Genomic DNA, 26,213 nt, shown 5'->3' with positions numbered 1-26,213 from the left:
GTAATGATGTAACAATGGTTGCACAATGAAACAGCCACTTTGTGTAATGATGTAACAATGGTTGCACAATGATACAGCCACGTTGTATAATGATGTTACAATGGTTGCACAATGACACAGCCACATTGTATAATGATGTAACAATGGTTGCACAATGACACAGCCACTTTGTGTAATGATGTAACAATGGTTGCACAATGACACAGCCACGTTGTGTAATGATGTAACAATGGTTGCACAATGACACAGCCACGTTGTATAATGATGTAACAATGGTTGCACAATAACACAGCCACGTTGTGTAATGATGTAACAATGGTTGCACAATGACACAGCCATGTTCTATAATGATGTAACAATGGTTACACAATGACACAGCCACTTTGTGTAATGATGTAACAATGGTTGCACAATGACACAGCCACGTTGTGTAATGATGTAACAATGGTTGCACAATGACACAGCCACGTTGTGTAATGATGTAACAATGGATGCACAATGACACAGCCACTTTGTGTAATGATTTAACAATGGTTGCACAATGACACAGCCACGTTGTATATTGATGTAACAATGGTTGCACAATGACACAGCCACGTTGTATAATGATGTAACAATAGTTGCACAATGAAACAGCCACGTTGGGTAATGATGTAACAATGGTTGCACAATGACACAGCCACGTTGTATAATGATGTAACAATGGTTGCACAATGACACAGCCACTTTGTGTAATGATGTAACAATGATTGCACAATGACACAGCCACGTTGTGTAATGATTTAACAATGGTTGCACAATGACACAGCCACTTTGTGTAATGATGTAACAATGGTTTCACAATGACACAGCCACTTTTTGTAATGATGTAACAATGGTTGCACAAAGACACAGCCACGTTGTGTAATGATGTAACAATGGTTGCACAATGACACAGCCACGTTGTGTAATGATGTAACAATGGATGCACAATGACACAGCCACTTTGTGTAATGATGTAACAATGGTTGCACAATGACACAGCCACGTTGTATAATGATGTAACAATGGTTGCACAATGATACAGCCACGTTGTATAATGATGTAACAATGGTTGCACAATGACACAGCCACATTGTGTAATGATGTAACAATGGTTGCACAATGACACAGCCACGTTGTATAATGATTTAACAATGGTTGCACAATGACACAGCCACTTTGTGTAATGATGTAACAATGGTTGCACAATGACACAGCCACTTTATGTAATGATGTAACAATGGTTGCACAATGACACAGCCACGTTGTGATGATGTAACAATGGTTGCACAATGACACAGCCACGTTGTGTAATGATGTAACAATGGTTGCACAATGACACAGCCACATTGTGTAATGATGTAACAATGGTTGCACGACACAGCCACGTTGTGTAATGATGTAACAATGGTTGCACAATGACACAGCCATGTTGTGTAATGATGTAACAATGGTTGCACAATGACACAGCCACTTTGTGTAATGATGTAACAATTGTTGCACAATGACACAGCCACGTTGTATAATGATGTAACAATGGTTGCACAATGACACAGCCACTTTGTGTAATGATGTAACAATGGTTGCACAATGACACAACCACCTTGTGTAATGATGTAACAATAGTTGCACATTGACACAGCCACGTTGTGTAATGATGTAACAATGGTTGCACAATGACACAGCCACTTTGTGTAATGATGTAACAATGGTAGCACAATGACACAGCCACGTTGTGTAATGATGTAACAATGGTTGCACAATGACACAGCCACTTTGTGTCTATTGATGTAACAATGGTTGCACAATGACACAGCCACGTTGTATAATGATGTAACAATGGTTGCACAATGACACAGCCACGTTGTGTAATGATGTAACAATGGTTGCAAAATGACACAGCCACATTGTGTAATGATGTAACAATGGTTGCACAATGACACAGCCACGTTGTATAATGATGTAACAATGGTTACACAATGACACAGCCACTTTGTGTAATGATGTAACAATGGTTGCACAATGACACAGTCACGTTGTGTAATGATGTAACAATGGTTGCACAATGACACAGCCACGTTGTGTAAGGATGTAACAATGGTCGCACAATGACACAGCCACGTTGTGTACTGATGTAACAATGGTTGCACAATGACACAGCCACATTGTGTAATGATGTAACAATGGTTGCACAATGACACAGCCACGTTGTATGATGATGTAACAATGGTTGCACAATGAAACAGCCACGTTGTATAATGATGTAACAATGGTTGCACAATGACACAGCCACGTTGTATAATGATGTAACAATGGTTGCACAATGACACAGCCACTTTGTGTAATGATATAACAATGGTTGCACAATGACACAGCCCCGCTGTATAATGATTTAACAATGGTTGCACAATGACACAGCCACTTTGTGTAATGATGTAACAATGGTTGCACAATGACACAGCCACGTTGTGTAATGATGTAACAATGGTTGCACAATGACACAGCCACTTTGTGTAATGATGTAACAATGGTAGCACAATGACACAGCCACGTTGTGTAATGATGTAACAATGGTTGCACAATGACACAGCCACTTTGTGTCTATTGATGTAACAATGGTTGCACAATGACACAGCCACGTTGTATAATGATGTAACAATGGTTGCACAATGACACAGCCACGTTGTGTAATGATGTAACAATGGTTGCAAAATGACACAGCCACATTGTGTAATGATGTAACAATGGTTGCACAATGACACAGCCACGTTGTATAATGATGTAACAATGGTTACACAATGACACAGCCACTTTGTGTAATGATGTAACAATGGTTGCACAATGACACAGCCACGTTGTGTAATGATGTAACAATGGTTGCACAATGACACAGCCACGTTGTGTAAGGATGTAACAATGGTCGCACAATGACACAGCCACGTTGTGTACTGATGTAACAATGGTTGCACAATGACACAGCCACATTGTGTAATGATGTAACAATGGTTGCACAATGACACAGCCACGTTGTATAATGATGTAACAATGGTTGCACAATGAAACAGCCACGTTGTATAATGATGTAACAATGGTTGCACAATGACACAGCCACGTTGTATAATGATGTAACAATGGTTGCACAATGACACAGCCACTTTGTGTAATGATATAACAATGGTTGCACAATGACACAGCCCCGCTGTATAATGATTTAACAATGGTTGCACAATGACACAGCCACTTTGTGTAATGATGTAACAATGGTTGCACAATGACACAGCCACTTTGTGTAATGATGTAACAATGGTTGCACAATGACACAGCCATGTTGTGTAATGATGTAACAATGGTTGCACAATGACACAGCCACGTTGTTGAATGATGTAACAATGGTTGCACAATGACACAACCACTTTGTGTACTGATGTAACAATGGTTGCACAATGACACAGCCACGTTGTATAATGATGTAACAATGGATGCACAATGACACAGCCACTTTGTGTAATGATGTAACAATGGTTGCACAATGACACAGCCACGTTGTGTAATGATGTAACAATGATTGCACAATGACACAGCCACGTTGTGTAATGATGTAACAATGGTTGCACAATGACACAGCCACGTTGTGTAATGATGTAACAATGGTTGCACAATGAAACAGCCACTTTGTGTAATGATGTAACAATGGTTGCACAATGATACAGCCACGTTGTATAATGATGTTACAATGGTTGCACAATGACACAGCCACATTGTATAATGATGTAACAATGGTTGCACAATGACACAGCCACTTTGTGTAATGATGTAACAATGGTTGCACAATGACACAGCCACGTTGTGTAATGAAGTAACAATGGTTGCACAATGACACAGCCACGTTGTATAATGATGTAACAATGGTTGCACAATGACACAGCCACGTTGTGTAATGATGTAACAATGGTTGCACAATGACACAGCCATGTTCTATAATGATGTAACAATGGTTACACAATGACACAGCCACTTTGTGTAATGATGTAACAATGGTTGCACAATGACACAGCCACATTGTGTAATGATGTAACAATGGTTGCACAATGACACAGCCACGTTGTGTAATGATGTAACAATGGATGCACAATGACACAGCCACTTTGTGTAATGATTTAACAATGGTTGCACAATGACACAGCCACGTTGTATATTGATGTAACAATGGTTGCACAATGACACAGCCACGTTGTATAATGATGTAACAATGGTTGCACAATGAAACAGCCACGTTGGGTAATGATGTAACAATGGTTGCACAATGACACAGCCACGTTGTATAATGATGTAACATTGGTTGCACAATGACACAGCCACTTTGTGTAATGATGTAACAATGATTGCACAATGACACAGCCACGTTGTGTAATGATTTAACAATGGTTGCACAATGACACAGCCACTTTGTGTAATGATGTAACAATGGTTTCACAATGACACAGCCACTTTTTGTAATGATGTAACAATGGTTGCACAAAGACACAGCCACGTTGTGTAATGATGTAACAATGGTTGCACAATGACACAGCCACGTTGTGTAATGATGTAACAATGGATGCACAATGACACAGCCACTTTGTGTAATGATGTAACAATGGTTGCACAATGACACAGCCACGTTGTATAATGATGTAACAATGGTTGCACAATGATACAGCCACGTTGTATAATGATGTAACAATGGTTGCACAATGACACAGCCACGTTGTGTAATGATGTAACAATGGTTGCACAATGACACAGCCACGTTGTATAATTATGTAACAATGGTTGCACAATGACACAGCCACTTTGTGTAATGATGTAACAATGGTTGCACAATGACACAGCCACTTTATGTAATGATGTAACAATGGTTGCACAATGACACAGCCACGTTGTGATGATGTAACAATGGATGCACAATGACACAGCCACGTTGTGTAATGATGTAACAATGGTTGCACAATGACACAGCCACATTGTGTAATGATGTAACAATGGTTGCACAATGACACAGCCACGTTGTGTAATGATGTAACAATGGTTGCACAATGACACAGCCATGTTGTGTAATGATGTAACAATGGTTGCACAATGACACAGCCACTTTGTGTAATGATGTAACAATGGTTGCACAATGACACAGCCACGTTGTATAATGATGTAACAATGGTTGCACAATGACACAGCCACTTTGTGTAATGACGTAACAATGGTTGCACAATGACACAACCACCTTGTGTAATGATGTAACAATGGTTGCACATTGACACAGCCACGTTGTGTAATGATGTAACAATGGTTGCACAATGACACAGCCACTTTGTGTAATGATGTAACAATGGTAGCACAATGACACAGCCACGTTGTGTAATGATGTAACAATGGTTGCACAATGACACAGCCACTTTGTGTCTATTGATGTAACAATGGTTGCACAATGACACAGCCACGTTGTATAATGATGTAACAATGGTTGCACAATGACACAGCCACATTGTATAATGATGTAACAATGGTTGCACAATGACACAGCCACATTGTGTAATGATGTAACAATGGTTGCACAATGACACAGCCACGTTGTATAATGATGTAACAATGGTTACACAATGACACAGCCACTTTGTGTAATGATGTAACAATGGTTGCAGAATGACACAGCCACGTTGTGTAATGATGTAACAATGGTTGCACAATGACACAGCCACGTTGTGTAAGGATGTAACAATGGTCGCACAATGACACAGCCACGTTGTGTACTGATGTAACAATGGTTGCACAATGACACAGCCACATTGTATAATGATGTAACAATGGTTGCACAATGACACAGCCACATTGTGTAATGATGTAATAATGGTTGCACAATGACACAGCCACGTTGTATAATGATGTAACAATGGTTGCACAATGACACAGCCACTTTGTGTAATGATGTAACAATGGTTGCGCAATGAAACAGCCACGTTGGGTAATGATGTAACAATGGTTGCACGACACAGCCACGTTGTATAATGATGTAACAATGGTTGCACAATGACACAGCCACTTTGTGTAATGATGTAACAATGATTGCACAATGACACAGCCACGTTGTGTAATGATTTAACAATGGTTGCACAATGACACAGCCACTTTGTGTAATGATGTAACAATGGTTTCACAATGACACAGCCACTTTTTGTAATGATGTAACAATGGTTGCACAAAGACACAGCCACGTTGTGTAATGATGTAACAATGGTTGCACAATGACACAGCCACGTTGTGTAATGATGTAACAATGGATGCACAATGACACAGCCACTTTGTGTAATGATGTAACAATGGTTGCACAATGACACAGCCACGTTGTATAATGATTTAACAATGGTTGCACAATGACACAGCCACTTTGTGTAATGATGTAACAATGGTTGCACAATGACACAGCCACTTTATGTAATGATGTAACAATGGTTGCACAATGACACAGCCACGTTGTGATGATGTAACAATGGTTGCACAATGACACAGCCACGTTGTGTAATGATGTAACAATGGTTGCACAATGACACAGCCACATTGTGTAATGATGTAACAATGGTTGCACAATGACACAGCCACGTTGTGTAATGATGTAACAATGGTTGCACAATGACACAGCCATGTTGTGTAATGATGTAACAATGGTTGCACAATGACACAGCCACTTTGTGTAATGATGTAACAATGGTTGCACAATGACACAGCCACGTTGTATAATGATGTAACAATGGTTGCACAATGACACAGCCACTTTGTGTAATGATGCAACAATGGTTGCACAATGACACAACCACCTTGTGTAATGATGTAACAATGGTTGCACATTGACACAGCCACGTTGTGTAATGATGTAACAATGGTTGCACAATGACACAGCCACTTTGTGTAATGATGTAACAATGGTAGCACAATGACACAGCCACGTTGTGTAATGATGTAACAATGGTTGCACAATGACACAGCCACTTTGTGTCTATTGATGTAACAATGGTTGCACAATGACACAGCCACGTTGTATAATGATGTTACAATGGTTGCACAATGACACAGCCACGTTGTATAATGATGTAACAATGGTTGCACAATGACACAGCCACTTTGTGTAATGATGTAACAATTGTTGCACAATGACACAGCCACGTTGTATAATGATGTAACAATGGTTGCACAATGACACAGCCACGTTGTATAATGATGTAACAATGGTTGCACAATGACACGGCCACGTTGTGTAATGATGTAACAATGGTTGCACAATGACACAGCCACGTTGTATAATGATGTAACAATGGTTACACAATGACACAGCCACTTTGTGTAATGATGTAACAATAGTTGCACAATGACACAGCCACGTTGTGTAATGATGTAACAATGGTTGCACAATGACACAGCCACGTTGTGTAATGATGTAACAATGGATGCACAATGACTCAGCCACTTTGTGTAATGATTTAACAATGGTTGCACAATGACACAGCCACTTTGTGTAATGATGTAACAATGGTTGCACAATGACACAGCCACTTTGTGTAATGATGTAACAATGGTTGCACAATGACACAGCCACGTTGTATAATGATGTAACAATGGTTGCACAATGACACAGCCACTTTGTGTAATGATGTAACAATGGTTGCACAATGACACAGCCACGTTGTGTTATGATGTAACAATGGTTGCACAAAATGACACAGCCACGTTGTGTAATGATGTAACAATGGTTGCACAATGACACAACCACTTTGTGTACTGATGTAACAATGGTTGCACAATGACACAGCCACGTTGTATAATGATGTAACAATGGATGCACAATGACACAGCCACTTTGTGTAATGATGTAACAATGGTTGCACAATGACACAGCCACGTTGTGTAATGATGTAACAATGGTTGCACAATGACACAGCCACGTTGTGTAATGATGTAACAATGGTTGCACAATGACACAGCCACGTTGTGTAATGATGTAACAATGGTTGCACAATGAAACAGCCACTTTGTGTAATGATGTAACAATGGTTGCACAATGATACAGCCGCGTTGTATAATGATGTTACAATGGTTGCACAATGACACAGCCACATTGTATAATGATGTAACAATGGTTGCACAATGACATAGCCACTTTGTGTAATGATGTAACAATGGTTGCACAATGACACAGCCACGTTGTGTAATGATGTAACAATGGTTGCACAATGACACAGCCACGTTGTATAATGATGTAACAATGGTTGCACAATGACACAGCCACGTTGTGTAATGATGTAACAATGGTTGCACAATGACACAGCCACGTTGTATAATGATGTAACAATGGTTACACAATGACACAGCCACTTTGTGTAATGATGTAACAATGGTTGCACAATGACACAGCCACGTTGTGTAATGATGTAACAATGGTTGCACAATGACACAGCCACGTTGTGTAATGATGTAACAATGGATGCACAATGACACAACCACTTTGTGTAATGATGTAACAATGGTTGCACAATGACACAGCCACGTTGTATAATGATGTAACAATGGTTGCACAATGACACAGCCACGTTTTATAATGATGTAACAATGGTTGCACAATGAAACAGCCACGTTGGGTAATGATGTAACAATGGTTGCACAATGACACAGCCACTTTGTATAATGATGTAACAATGGTTGCACAAGGACACAGCCACTTTGTGTAATGATGTAACAATGATTGCACAATGACACAGCCACGTTGTGTAATGATTTAACAATGGTTGCACAATGACACAGCCACTTTGTGTAATGATGTAACAATGGTTTCACAATGACACAGCCACTTTTTGTAATGATGTAACAATGGTTGCACAATGACACAGCCACATTGTGTAATGATGTAACAATGGTTGCACAATGACACAGCCACGTTGTGTAATGATGTAACAATGGATGCACAATGACACAGCCACTTTGTGTATTGATGTAACAATGGTTGCACAATGACACAGCCACGTTGTATAATGATGTAACAATGGTTGCACAATGACACAGCCACGTTGTATAATGATGTAACAATGGTTGCACAATGACACAGCCACGTTGTGTAATGATGTAACAATGGTTGCACAATGACACAGCCACGTTGTATAATGATTTAACAATGGTTGCACAATGACACAGCCACTTTGTGTAATGATGTAACAATGGTTGCACAATGACACAGCCACATTGTGTAATGATGTAACAATGGTTGCACAATGACAAAGCCACATTGTATAATGATGTAACAATGGTTGCACAATGACACAGCCACTTTGTGTAATGATGTAACAATGGTTGCACAATGACACAGCCACGTTGTATAATGATGTAACAATGGTTACACAATGACACAGCCACGTTTTATAATGATGTAACAATGGTTGCACAATGACACAGCCACTTTGTGTAATGATGTAACAATGGTTGCACAATGACACAGACACATTGTATAATGATGTAACAATGGTTGCACAATGACACAGCCACTTTGTGTAATGATGTAACAATAGTTGCACAATGACACAGCCACGTTGTATAATGATGTAACAATGGTTACACAATGACACAGCCACGTTTTATAATGATGTAACAATGGTTGCACAATGACACAACCACGTTGTATAATGATGTAACAATGGTTGCACAATTACAAAGCCACTTTATGTAATGATGTAACAATGGTTGCACAATGACACAGCCACGTTGTGTAATGATGTAACAATGGTTGCACAATGACACAGCCACGTTGTGTAATGATGTAACAATGGTTGCACAATGACACAGCCACGTAGTATAATGATGTAACAATAGTTGCACAATGACACAGCCACGTTGTATAATGATGTAACAATGGTTACACAATGACACAGCCACGTTTTATAATGATGTAAAAATGGTTGCACAATGACACAGCCACGTTGTATAATCATGTAACAATGGTTGCACATTTACAAAGCCACTTTATGTAATGATGTAACAATGGTTGCACAATGACACAGCCACGTTGTGTAATGATGTAACAATGGTTGCACAATGACACAGCCACGTTGTGTAATGATGTAACAATGGATGCACAATGACACAGCCACTTTGTGTAATGATGTAACAATGGTTGCACAATGACACAGCCACGTTGTATAATGATGTAACAATGGTTGCACAATGACACAGCCACGTTGTATAATGATGTAACAATGGTTGCACAATGACACAGCCACGTTGTGTAATGATGTAACAATGGTTGCACAATGACACAGCCACGTAGTATAATGATGTAACAATAGTTGCACAATGACACAGCCACGTTGTATAATGATGTAACAATGGTTACACAATGACACAGCCACGTTTTATAATGATGTAACAATGGTTGCACAATGACACAGCCACGTTGTATAATCATGTAACAATGGTTGCACATTTACAAAGCCACTTTATGTAATGATGTAACAATGGTTGCACAATGACACAGCCACGTTGTGTAATGATGTAACAATGGTTACACAATGACACAGCCATGTTTTATAATGATGTAACAATGGTTGCACAATGACACAGCCACGTTGTATAATGATGTAACAATGGTTGCACAATTACAAAGCCACTTTATGTAATGATGTAACAATGGTTGCACAATGACACAGCCACGTTGTGTAATGATGTAACAATGGTTGCACAATGACACAGCCACGTTGTGTAATGATGTAACAATGGTTGCACAATGACACAGCCACAATGTATAATGAGGTAACAATGGTTGCACAATGACACAGCCACTTTGTGTAATGATGTAACAATGTTTGCAAAATGACACATCCACGTTGTGTAATGATGTAACAATGGTTGCCCAATGACACAGCCACGTTGTGTAATGATGTAACAATGGTTGCACAATGACACAGCCACATTGTGTAATGATGTAACAATGGTTGCACAATGACACAGCCACTTTGTGTAATGATGTAACAATGGTTGCACAATGACACAGCCACGTTGTGTAATGATGTAACAATGGTTGCACAATGACACAGCCACTTTGTGTAATGATGTAACAATGGTTGCACAATGACACAGCCACGTTGTTTAATGATGTAACAATGGTTGCACAATGACACAGCCACTTTGTGTAATGATGTAACAATGGTTGCACAATGACAGAACCACATTGTGTAATGATGTAACAATAGTTGCACATTGACACAGCCACGTTGTGTAATGATGTAACAATGGTTGCACAATGACACAGCCACTTTGTGTAATGATGTAACAATGGTAGCACAATGACACAGCCACGTTGTGTAATGATGTTACAATGGTTGTACAATGACACAGCCACATTGTATAATGATGTAACAATGGTTGCACAATGACACAGCCACTTTGTGTAATGATGTAACAATTGTTGCACAATGACACAGCCACGCTGTATAATGATGTAACAATGGTTGCACAATGACACAGCCACGTTGTATAATGATGTAACAATGGTTGCACAATAACACAGCCACGTTGTGTAATGATGTAACAATGGTTGCACAATGACACAGCCACGTTGTATAATGATGTAACAATGGTTACACAATGACACAGCCACTTTGTGTAATGATATAACAATGGTTGCACAATGACACAGCCACGTTGTTTAATGATGTAACAATGGTTGCACAATGACACAGCCACTTTGTGTAATGATGTAACAATGGTTGCACAATGACAGAACCACGTTGTGTAATGATGTAACAATGGTTGCACATTGACACAGCCACGTTTTGTAATGATGTAACAATGGTTGCACAATGACACAGCCACTTTGTGTAATGATGTAACAATGGTAGCACAATGACACAGCCACGTTGTGTAATGATGTTACAATGGTTGCACAATGACACAGCCACATTGTATAATGATGTAACAATGGTTGCACAATGACACAGCCACTTTGTGTAATGATGTAACAATTGTTGCACAATGACACAGCCACGCTGTATAATGATGTAACAATGGTTGCACAATGACACAGCCACGTTGTATAATGATGTAACAATGGTTGCACAATGACACAGCCACGTTGTGTAATGATGTAACAATGGTTGCACAATGACACAGCCACGTTGTATAATGATGTAACAATGGTTACACAATGACACAGCCACTTTGTGTAATGATGTAACAATGGTTGCACAATGACACAGCCACGTTGTGTAATGATGTAACAATGGTTGCACAATGACACAGCCACGTTGTGTAATGATATAACAATGGATGCACAATGACACAGCCACTTTGTGTAATGATTTAACAATGGTTGCACAATGACACAGCCATGTTGTATAATGATGTAACAATGGTTGCACAATGACACAGCCACGTTGTATAATGATGTAACAATGGTTGCACAATGAAACAGCCACGTTGTATAATGATGTAACAATGGTTGCACAATGACACAGCCACGTTGTATAATGATGTAACAATGGTTGCACAATGACACAGCCACTTTGTGTAATGATGTACCAATGGTTGCACAATGACACAGCCAAGTTGTGTAATGATGTAACAATGGTTGCACAATGACACAGCCACGTTGTGTAATGATGTAACAATGGTTGCACAATGACACAGCCACGTTGTATAATGATGTAACAATGGTTGCACAATGACACAGCCACTTTGTGTAATGATGTAACAATGGTTGCACAATGACACAGCCAAGTTGTGTAATGATGTAACAATGGTTGCACAATGACACAGCCACGTTGTGTAATGATGTAACAATGGTTGCGCAATGACACAATCACTCTGTGTACTGATGTAACAATGGTTGCACAATGACACAGCCACGTTGTATAATGATGTAACAATGGATGCACAATGACACAGCCACTTTGTGTAATGATGTAACAATGGTTGCACAATGACACAGCCATGTTGTGTAATGATGTAACAATGGTTGCACAATGACACAGCCAGGTTGTGTAATGATGTAACAATGGTTGCACAATGACACTGCCACGTTGTGTAATGATGTAACAATGGTTGCACAATGACACAGCCACTTTGTGTAATGATGTAACAATGGTTGCACAATGACAGAGCCACGTTGTGTAATGATGTAACAATGGTTGCACAATGACACAGCCACGTTGTATAATGATGTAACAATGGTTGCACAATGACACAGCCACGCTGTGTAATGATGTAACAATGGTTGCACAATGACACAGCCACGTTGTATAATGATGTAACAATGGTTACACAATGACACAGCCACTTTGTGTAATGATGTAACAATGGTTGCACAATGACACAGCCACGTTGTGTAATGATGTAACAATGGTTGCACAATGACACAGCCACTTTGTGTAATGATGTAACAATGGTTGCACAATGACAGAGCCACGCTGTGTAATGATGTAACAATGGTTGCACAATGACACAGCCACGTTGTATAATGATGTAACAATGGTTACACAATGACACAGCCACTTTGTGTAATGATGTAACAATGGTTGCACAATGACACAGCCATGTTGTGTAATGATGTAACAATGGTTGCACAATGACACAGCCATGTTGTGTAATGATGTAACAATGGATGCACAATGACACAGCCACTTTGTGTAATGATTTAACAATGGTTGCACAATGACTCAGCCATGTTGTATAATGATGTAACAATGGTTGCACAATGACACAGCCACGTTGTATAATGATGTAACAATGGTTGCACAATGAAACAGCCACGTTGGGTAATGATGTAACAATGGTTGCACAATGACACAGCCACGTTGTATAATGATGTAACAATGGTTGCACAATGACAAAGCCACTTTGTGTAATGATGTAACAATGATTGCACAATGACACAGCCAAGTTGTGTAATGATTTAACAATGGTTGCACAATGACACAGCCACTTTGTGTAATGATGTAACAATGGTTTCACAATGACACTGCCACTTTGTGTAATGATGTAACAATGGTTGCACAATGACACAGCCACGTTGTGTAATGATGTAACAATGGATGCACAATGACACAGCCACTTTGTGTAATGATGTAACAATGGTTGCACAATGACACAGCCACGTTGTATAATGATGTAACAATGGTTGCACAATGACACAGCCACGTTGTATAATGATAAAACAATGGTTGCACAATGACACAGCCACGTTGTGTAATGATGTAACAATGGTTGCACAATGACACAGCCACGTTGTACAATGATTTAACAATGGTTGCACAATGACACAGCCACTTTGTGTAATGATGTAACAATGGTTGCACAATGACACAGCCACTTTGTGTAATGATGTCACAATGGTTGCACAATGACAAAGCCACGTTGTATAATGATGTAACAATGGTTGCACAATGACACTGCCACTTTGTGTAATGATGTAACAATGGTTGCACAATGACACAGCCACGTAGTATAATGATGTAACAATGGTTGCACAATGACACAGCCACGTTGTATAATGATGTAACAATGGTTGCACAATGACAAAGCCACTTTATGTAATGATGTAACAATGGTTGCACAATGACACAGCCACGTTGTGTAATGATGTAACAATGGTTGCACAATGACACAGCCACAATGTATAACTATGTAACAATGGTTGCACAATGACACAGCCACTTTGTGTAATGATGTAACAATGTCTGCACAATGACACAGCCACGTTGTGTAATGATGTAACAATGGTTGCCCAATGACACAGCCATGTTGTGTAATGATGTAACAATGGTTGCACAATGACACAGCCACTTTGTGTAATGATGTAACAATGGTTGCACAATGACACAGCCACGTTGTGTAATGATGTAACAATGGTTGCACAATGACACAGCCATGTTGTGTAATGATGTAACAATGGTTGCACAATGACACAGCCACGTTGGGTAATGATGTAACAATGGTTGCACAATGACACAGCCACGTTGTGTAATGATGTAACAATGGTTGCACAATGACACAGCCACGTTGTACAATGATTTAACAATGGTTGCACAATGACACAGCCACTTTGTGTAATAATGTAACAATGGTTGCACAATGACACAGCCACTGTGTGTAATGATGTAACAATGGTTGCACAATGACAAAGCCACGTTGTATAATGATGTAACAATGGTTGCACAATGACACTGCCACTTTGTGTAATGATGTAACAATGGTTGCACAATGACACAGCCACGTAGTATAATGATGTAACAATGGTTGCACAATGACAAAGCCACGTTGTATAATGATGTAACAATGGTTACACAATGACACAGCCACGTTTTATAATGATGTAACAATGGTTGCACAATGACACAGCCACGTTGTATAATGATGTAACAATGGTTGCACAATGACACAGCCACGTTGTATAATGATGTAACAATGGTTGCACAATGACACAGCCACTTTGTGTAATGATGTACCAATGGTTGCACAATGACACAGCCAAGTTGTGTAATGATGTAACAATGGTTGCACAATGACACAGCCACGTTGTGTAATGATGTAACAATGGTTGCACAATGACACAGCCACGTTGTATAATGATGTAACAATGGTTGCACAATGACACAGCCACTTTGTGTAATGATGTAACAATGGTTGCACAATGACACAGCCAAGTTGTGTAATGATGTAACAATGGTTGCACAATGACACAGCCACGTTGTGTAATGATGTAACAATGGTTGCGCAATGACACAATCACTCTGTGTACTGATGTAACAATGGTTGCACAATGACACAGCCACGTTGTATAATGATGTAACAATGGATGCACAATGACACAGCCACTTTGTGTAATGATGTAACAATGGTTGCACAATGACACAGCCATGTTGTGTAATGATGTAACAATGGTTGCACAATGACACAGCCAGGTTGTGTAATGATGTAACAATGGTTGCACAATGACACTGCCACGTTGTGTAATGATGTAACAATGGTTGCACAATGACACAGCCACTTTGTGTAATGATGTAACAATGGTTGCACAATGACAGAGCCACGTTGTGTAATGATGTAACAATGGTTGCACAATGACACAGCCACGTTGTATAATGATGTAACAATGGTTGCACAATGACACAGCCACGCTGTGTAATGATGTAACAATGGTTGCACAATGACACAGCCACGTTGTATAATGATGTAACAATGGTTACACAATGACACAGCCACTTTGTGTAATGATGTAACAATGGTTGCACAATGACACAGCCACGTTGTGTAATGATGTAACAATGGTTGCACAATGACACAGCCACTTTGTGTAATGATGTAACAATGGTTGCACAATGACAGAGCCACGCTGTGTAATGATGTAACAATGGTTGCACAATGACACAGCCACGTTGTATAATGATGTAACAATGGTTACACAATGACACAGCCACTTTGTGTAATGATGTAACAATGGTTGCACAATGACACAGCCATGTTGTGTAATGATGTAACAATGGTTGCACAATGACACAGCCATGTTGTGTAATGATGTAACAATGGATGCACAATGACACAGCCACTTTGTGTAATGATTTAACAATGGTTGCACAATGACTCAGCCATGTTGTATAATGATGTAACAATGGTTGCACAATGACACAGCCACGTTGTATAATGATGTAACAATGGTTGCACAATGAAACAGCCACGTTGGGTAATGATGTAACAATGGTTGCACAATGACACAGCCACGTTGTATAATGATGTAACAATGGTTGCACAATGACAAAGCCACTTTGTGTAATGATGTAACAATGATTGCACAATGACACAGCCAAGTTGTGTAATGATTTAACAATGGTTGCACAATGACACAGCCACTTTGTGTAATGATGTAACAATGGTTTCACAATGACACTGCCACTTTGTGTAATGATGTAACAATGGTTGCACAATGACACAGCCACGTTGTGTAATGATGTAACAATGGATGCACAATGACACAGCCACTTTGTGTAATGATGTAACAATGGTTGCACAATGACACAGCCACGTTGTATAATGATGTAACAATGGTTGCACAATGACACAGCCACGTTGTATAATGATAAAACAATGGTTGCACAATGACACAGCCACGTTGTGTAATGATGTAACAATGGTTGCACAATGACACAGCCACGTTGTACAATGATTTAACAATGGTTGCACAATGACACAGCCACTTTGTGTAATGATGTAACAATGGTTGCACAATGACACAGCCACTTTGTGTAATGATGTCACAATGGTTGCACAATGACAAAGCCACGTTGTATAATGATGTAACAATGGTTGCACAATGACACTGCCACTTTGTGTAATGATGTAACAATGGTTGCACAATGACACAGCCACGTAGTATAATGATGTAACAATGGTTGCACAATGACACAGCCACGTTGTATAATGATGTAACAATGGTTGCACAATGACAAAGCCACTTTATGTAATGATGTAACAATGGTTGCACAATGACACAGCCACGTTGTGTAATGATGTAACAATGGTTGCACAATGACACAGCCACAATGTATAACTATGTAACAATGGTTGCACAATGACACAGCCACTTTGTGTAATGATGTAACAATGTCTGCACAATGACACAGCCACGTTGTGTAATGATGTAACAATGGTTGCCCAATGACACAGCCATGTTGTGTAATGATGTAACAATGGTTGCACAATGACACAGCCACTTTGTGTAATGATGTAACAATGGTTGCACAATGACACAGCCACGTTGTGTAATGATGTAACAATGGTTGCACAATGACACAGCCATGTTGTGTAATGATGTAACAATGGTTGCACAATGACACAGCCACGTTGGGTAATGATGTAACAATGGTTGCACAATGACACAGCCACGTTGTGTAATGATGTAACAATGGTTGCACAATGACACAGCCACGTTGTACAATGATTTAACAATGGTTGCACAATGACACAGCCACTTTGTGTAATAATGTAACAATGGTTGCACAATGACACAGCCACTGTGTGTAATGATGTAACAATGGTTGCACAATGACAAAGCCACGTTGTATAATGATGTAACAATGGTTGCACAATGACACTGCCACTTTGTGTAATGATGTAACAATGGTTGCACAATGACACAGCCACGTAGTATAATGATGTAACAATGGTTGCACAATGACAAAGCCACGTTGTATAATGATGTAACAATGGTTACACAATGACACAGCCACGTTTTATAATGATGTAACAATGGTTGCACAATGACACAGCCACGTTGTATAATGATGTAACAATGGTTGCACAATGACAAAGCCACTTTATGTAATGATGTAACAATGGTTGCACAATGACACAGCCATGTTGTGTAATGATGTAACAATGGTTGCACAATGACACAGCCACGTTGTGTAATGATGTAACAATGGTTGCACAATGACACAGCCACGTTGTGTAATGATGTAACAATGGTTGCACAATGACACAGCCACAATGTATAATGATGTAATAATGGTTGCACAATGACACAGCCACTTTGTGTAATGATGTAACAATGTTTGCACAATGGCACAGCCACGTTGTGTAATGATGTAACAATGGTTGCACAATGACACAGCCACGTTGTATGATGATGTAACAATGGTTACACAATGACACAGCCACTTTGTGTAATGATGTAACAATGGTTGCACAATGACACAGCCACGTTGTGTAATGATGTAACAATGGTTGCACAATGACACAGCCTCGTTGTGTAATGATGTAACAATGGATGCACAATGACACAGCCACTTTGTGTAATGATTTAACAATGGTTGCACAATGACACAGCCACGTTGTATAATGATGAAACAATGGTTGCACAATGACACAGCCAAGTTGTATAATGATGTAACAATGGTTGCACAATGAAACAGCCACGTTGGGTAATGATGTAACAATGGTTGCACAATGACACAGCCACGTTGTATAATGATGTAACAATGGTTGCACAATGACACAGCCACTTTGTGTAATGATGTAACAATGATTGCACAATGACACAGCCACGTTGTGTAATGATTTAACAATGGTTGCACAATGACACAGCCACTTTGTGTAATGATGTAACAATGGTTTCACAATGACACAGCCACTTTTTGTAATGATGTAACAATGGTTGCACAATGACACAGCCACGTTGTGTAATGATGTAACAATGGTTGCACAATGACACAGCCACGTTGTGTAATGATGTAACAATGGATGCACAATGACACAGCCACTTTGTGTAATGATGTAACAATGGTTGCACAATGACACAGCCACGTTGTATAATGATGTAACAATGGTTGCACAATGACACAGCCACGTTGTATAATGATGTAACAATGGTTGCACAATGACACAGCCACGTTGTGTAATGATGTAACAATGGTTGCACAATGACACAGCCACGTAGTATAATGATGTAACAATAGTTGCACAATGACACAGCCACGTTGTATAATGATGTAACAATGGTTACACAATGACACAGCCACGTTTTATAATGATGTAACAATGGTTGCACAATGACACAGCCACGTTGTATAATCATGTAACAATGGTTGCACATTTACAAAGCCACTTTATGTAATGATGTAACAATGGTTGCACAATGACACAGCCACGTTGTGTAATGATGTAACAATGGTTACACAATGACACAGCCACGTTTTATAATGATGTAACAATGGTTGCACAATGACACAGCCACGTTGTATAATGATGTAACAATGGTTGCACAATTACAAAGCCACTTTATGTAATGATGTAACAATGGTTGCACAATGACACAGCCACGTTGTGTAATGATGTAACAATGGTTGCACAATGACACAGCCACGTTGTGTAATGATGTAACAATGGTTGCACAATGACACAGCCACATTGTGGAATGATGTAACAATGGTTGCACAATGACACAACCACTTTGTGTACTGATGTAACAATGGTTGCACAATGACACAGCCACGTTGTATAATGATGTAACAATGGATGCACAATGACACAGCCACTTTGTGTAATGATGTAACAATGGTTGCACAATGACACAGCCACGTTGTGTAATGATGTAACAATGGTTGCACAATGACACAGCCACGTTGTGTAATGATGTAACAATGGTTGCACAATGACACAGCTATGTTGTGTAATGATGTAACAATGGATGCACAATGACTCAGCCACTTTGTGTAATGATTTAACAATTGTTGCACAATGACACAGCCATGTTGTATAATGATGTAACAATGGTTGCACAATGACACAGCCACGTTGTATAATGATGTAACAATGGTTGCACAATGAAACAGCCACGTTGTATAATGATGTAACAATGGTTGCACAATGACACAGCCACGTTGTATAATGATGTAACAATGGTTGCACAATGACACAGCCACTTTGTGTAATGATATAACAATGGTTGCACAATGACACAGCCACGTTGTATAATGATTTAACAATGGTTGCACAATGACACAGCCACTTTGTGTAATGATGTAACAATGGTTGCACAATGACACAGCCACTTTGTGTAATGATGTAACAATGGTTGCACAATGACACAGCCAGGTTGTATAATGATGTAACAATGGTTGCACAATGACACATCCACTTTGTGTAATGATGTAACAATGGTTGCACAATGACACAGCCACGTTGTGTAATGATGTAACAATGGTTGCACAATGACACAGCCACATTGTGGAATGATGTAACAATGGTTGCACAATGACACAACCACTTTGTGTACTGATGTAACAATGGTTGCACAATGACACAGCCACGTTGTATAATGATGTAACAATGGATGCACAATGACACAGCCACTTTGTGTAATGATGTAACAATGGTTGCACAATGACACAGCCACGTTGTGTAATGATGTAACAATGGTTGCACAATGACACAGCCACGTTGTGTAATGATGTAACAATGGTTGCACAATGACACAGCCACGTTGTGTAATGATGTAACAATGGTTGCACAATGAAACAGCCACTTTGTGTAATGATGTAACAATGGTTGCACAATGATACAGCCACGTTGTATAATGATGTTACAATGGTTGCACAATGACACAGCCACATTGTATAATGATGTAACAATGGTTGCACAATGACACAGCCACTTTGTGTAATGATGTAACAATGGTTGCACAATGACACAGCCACGTTGTGTAATGATGTAACAATGGTTGCACAATGACACAGCCACGTTGTATAATGATGTAACAATGGTTGCACAATAACACAGCCACGTTGTGTAATGATGTAACAATGGTTGCACAATGACACAGCCATGTTCTATAATGATGTAACAATGGTTACACAATGACACAGCCACTTTGTGTAATGATGTAACAATGGTTGCACAATGACACAGCCACGTTGTGTAATGATGTAACAATGGTTGCACAATGACACAGCCACGTTGTGTAATGATGTAACAATGGATGCACAATGACACAGCCACTTTGTGTAATGATTTAACAATGGTTGCACAATGACACAGCCACGTTGTATATTGATGTAACAATGGTTGCACAATGACACAGCCACGTTGTATAATGATGTAACAATAGTTGCACAATGAAACAGCCACGTTGGGTAATGATGTAACAATGGTTGCACAATGACACAGCCACGTTGTATAATGATGTAACAATGGTTGCACAATGACACAGCCACTTTGTGTAATGATGTAACAATGATTGCACAATGACACAGCCACGTTGTGTAATGATTTAACAATGGTTGCACAATGACACAGCCACTTTGTGTAATGATGTAACAATGGTTTCACAATGACACAGCCACTTTTTGTAATGATGTAACAATGGTTGCACAAAGACACAGCCACGTTGTGTAATGATGTAACAATGGTTGCACAATGACACAGCCACGTTGTGTAATGATGTAACAATGGATGCACAATGACACAGCCACTTTGTGTAATGATGTAACAATGGTTGCACAATGACACAGCCACGTTGTATAATGATGTAACAATGGTTGCACAATGATACAGCCACGTTGTATAATGATGTAACAATGGTTGCACAATGACACAGCCACATTGTGTAATGATGTAACAATGGTTGCACAATGACACAGCCACGTTGTATAATGATTTAACAATGGTTGCACAATGACACAGCCACTTTGTGTAATGATGTAACAATGGTTGCACAATGACACAGCCACTTTATGTAATGATGTAACAATGGTTGCACAATGACACAGCCACGTTGTGATGATGTAACAATGGTTGCACAATGACACAGCCACGTTGTGTAATGATGTAACAATGGTTGCACAATGACACAGCCACATTGTGTAATGATGTAACAATGGTTGCACAATGACACAGCCACGTTGTGTAATGATGTAACAATGGTTGCACAATGACACAGCCATGTTGTGTAATGATGTAACAATGGTTGCACAATGACACAGCCACTTTGTGTAATGATGTAACAATTGTTGCACAATGACACAGCCACGTTGTATAATGATGTAACAATGGTTGCACAATGACACAGCCACTTTGTGTAATGATGTAACAATGGTTGCACAATGACACAACCACCTTGTGTAATGATGTAACAATAGTTGCACATTGACACAGCCACGTTGTGTAATGATGTAACAATGGTTGCACAATGACACAGCCACTTTGTGTAATGATGTAACAATGGTAGCACAATGACACAGCCACGTTGTGTAATGATGTAACAATGGTTGCACAATGACACAGCCACTTTGTGTCTATTGATGTAACAATGGTTGCACAATGACACAGCCACGTTGTATAATGATGTAACAATGGTTGCACAATGACACAGCCACGTTGTGTAATGATGTAACAATGGTTGCAAAATGACACAGCCACATTGTGTAATGATGTAACAATGGTTGCACAATGACACAGCCACGTTGTATAATGATGTAACAATGGTTACACAATGACACAGCCACTTTGTGTAATGATGTAACAATGGTTGCACAATGACACAGTCACGTTGTGTAATGATGTAACAATGGTTGCACAATGACACAGCCACGTTGTGTAAGGATGTAACAATGGTCGCACAATGACACAGCCACGTTGTGTACTGATGTAACAATGGTTGCACAATGACACAGCCACATTGTGTAATGATGTAACAATGGTTGCACAATGACACAGCCACGTTGTATGATGATGTAACAATGGTTGCACAATGAAACAGCCACGTTGTATAATGATGTAACAATGGTTGCACAATGACACAGCCACGTTGTATAATGATGTAACAATGGTTGCACAATGACACAGCCACTTTGTGTAATGATATAACAATGGTTGCACAATGACACAGCCCCGCTGTATAATGATTTAACAATGGTTGCACAATGACACAGCCACTTTGTGTAATGATGTAACAATGGTTGCACAATGACACAGCCACGTTGTGTAATGATGTAACAATGGTTGCACAATGACACAGCCACTTTGTGTAATGATGTAACAATGGTAGCACAATGACACAGCCACGTTGTGTAATGATGTAACAATGGTTGCACAATGACACAGCCACTTTGTGTCTATTGATGTAACAATGGTTGCACAATGACACAGCCACGTTGTATAATGATGTAACAATGGTTGCACAATGACACAGCCACGTTGTGTAATGATGTAACAATGGTTGCAAAATGACACAGCCACATTGTGTAATGATGTAACAATGGTTGCACAATGACACAGCCACGTTGTATAATGATGTAACAATGGTTACACAATGACACAGCCACTTTGTGTAATGATGTAACAATGGTTGCACAATGACACAGCCACGTTGTGTAATGATGTAACAATGGTTGCACAATGACACAGCCACGTTGTGTAAGGATGTAACAATGGTCGCACAATGACACAGCCACGTTGTGTACTGATGTAACAATGGTTGCACAATGACACAGCCACATTGTGTAATGATGTAACAATGGTTGCACAATGACACAGCCACGTTGTATAATGATGTAACAATGGTTGCACAATGAAACAGCCACGTTGTATAATGATGTAACAATGGTTGCACAATGACACAGCCACGTTGTATAATGATGTAACAATGGTTGCACAATGACACAGCCACTTTGTGTAATGATATAACAATGGTTGCACAATGACACAGCCCCGCTGTATAATGATTTAACAATGGTTGCACAATGACACAGCCACTTTGTGTAATGATGTAACAATGGTTGCACAATGACACAGCCACTTTGTGTAATGATGTAACAATGGTTGCACAATGACACAGCCATGTTGTGTAATGATGTAACAATGGTTGCACAATGACACAGCCACGTTGTTGAATGATGTAACAATGGTTGCACAATGACACAACCACTTTGTGTACTGATGTAACAATGGTTGCACAATGACACAGCCACGTTGTATAATGATGTAACAATGGATGCACAATGACACAGCCACTTTGTGTAATGATGTAACAATGGTTGCACAATGACACAGCCACGTTGTGTAATGATGTAACAATGATTGCACAATGACACAGCCACGTTGTGTAATGATGTAACAATGGTTGCACAATGACACAGCCACGTTGTGTAATGATGTAACAATGGTTGCACAATGAAACAGCCACTTTGTGTAATGATGTAACAATGGTTGCACAATGATACAGCCACGTTGTATAATGATGTTACAATGGTTGCACAATGACACAGCCACATTGTATAATGATGTAACAATGGTTGCACAATGACACAGCCACTTTGTGTAATGATGTAACAATGGTTGCACAATGACACAGCCACGTTGTGTAATGAAGTAACAATGGTTGCACAATGACACAGCCACGTTGTATAATGATGTAACAATGGTTGCACAATGACACAGCCACGTTGTGTAATGATGTAACAATGGTTGCACAATGACACAGCCATGTTCTATAATGATGTAACAATGGTTACACAATGACACAGCCACTTTGTGTAATGATGTAACAATGGTTGCACAATGACACAGCCACATTGTGTAATGATGTAACAATGGTTGCACAATGACACAGCCACGTTGTGTAATGATGTAACAATGGATGCACAATGACACAGCCACTTTGTGTAATGATTTAACAATGGTTGCACAATGACACAGCCACGTTGTATATTGATGTAACAATGGTTGCACAATGACACAGCCACGTTGTATAATGATGTAACAATGGTTGCACAATGAAACAGCCACGTTGGGTAATGATGTAACAATGGTTGCACAATGACACAGCCACGTTGTATAATGATGTAACATTGGTTGCACAATGACACAGCCACTTTGTGTAATGATGTAACAATGATTGCACAATGACACAGCCACGTTGTGTAATGATTTAACAATGGTTGCACAATGACACAGCCACTTTGTGTAATGATGTAACAATGGTTTCACAATGACACAGCCACTTTTTGTAATGATGTAACAATGGTTGCACAAAGACACAGCCACGTTGTGTAATGATGTAACAATGGTTGCACAATGACACAGCCACGTTGTGTAATGATGTAACAATGGATGCACAATGACACAGCCACTTTGTGTAATGATGTAACAATGGTTGCACAATGACACAGCCACGTTGTATAATGATGTAACAATGGTTGCACAATGATACAGCCACGTTGTATAATGATGTAACAATGGTTGCACAATGACACAGCCACGTTGTGTAATGATGTAACAATGGTTGCACAATGACACAGCCACGTTGTATAATTATGTAACAATGGTTGCACAATGACACAGCCACTTTGTGTAATGATGTAACAATGGTTGCACAATGACACAGCCACTTTATGTAATGATGTAACAATGGTTGCACAATGACACAGCCACGTTGTGATGATGTAACAATGGATGCACAATGACACAGCCACGTTGTGTAATGATGTAACAATGGTTGCACAATGACACAGCCACATTGTGTAATGATGTAACAATGGTTGCACAATGACACAGCCACGTTGTGTAATGATGTAACAATGGTTGCACAATGACACAGCCATGTTGTGTAATGATGTAACAATGGTTGCACAATG

Source organism: Lissotriton vulgaris, chromosome 9, assembly GCF_964263255.1.
Source record: "Lissotriton vulgaris chromosome 9, aLisVul1.2, whole genome shotgun sequence".
Classification (NCBI taxonomy): domain Eukaryota; kingdom Metazoa; phylum Chordata; class Amphibia; order Caudata; family Salamandridae; genus Lissotriton; species Lissotriton vulgaris.
The sequence above is the reverse complement of the archived record's forward strand: the minus strand, read 5'-3'. Positions refer to the sequence as shown.